Here is a 498-nt window from a genome sequence, read left to right on the forward strand (position 1 = left end):
AGCAAGGATTTTTTAGATGGAAATAGTTCATCACGTATTTCCTTTTCATTGACCTTTCATGCTGCTTCTTGAAGAGTTACCTTTGGATACTAAATTGATATTCTAAATTACTATATTCATATAACCTAAATTTTCTCTTCTTCTTTCCTTGAGCTCCCCTTTAGGTATCGAAAGGCTGTTAGCAGGTCACCTCGGCGCCTTCGCTCCTCCACGCTGAGCAGCCCCAGGTCTCTCAGCCTGTCCTTGGAGGAGAGGTGTTTGATCCTTTGGTTCTTTGTGTTTTGGGGCCGTCCTCTGGATGTGCTCCAACGGGTCCGTGTCCCTTCTGCCCTGAGGACTCTTCCTATGGACGCAGCGCTCCAGGAGAGGCCTCTTCAGCACAGGGCAGAGGGGCAGGATCACCTCTCCTCACCTGCTGACCGGAGCCTGTCTGGGTCCCTCTGGCTGGCGTCCCGTCCCTCTGCTGTGTCGCTGCCCCGCCACAGCTCGGTGTCGTCA

This window comes from Meleagris gallopavo, chromosome 3, assembly GCF_000146605.3.
Source record: "Meleagris gallopavo isolate NT-WF06-2002-E0010 breed Aviagen turkey brand Nicholas breeding stock chromosome 3, Turkey_5.1, whole genome shotgun sequence".
NCBI classification, from domain to species: Eukaryota; Metazoa; Chordata; class Aves; order Galliformes; family Phasianidae; genus Meleagris; species Meleagris gallopavo.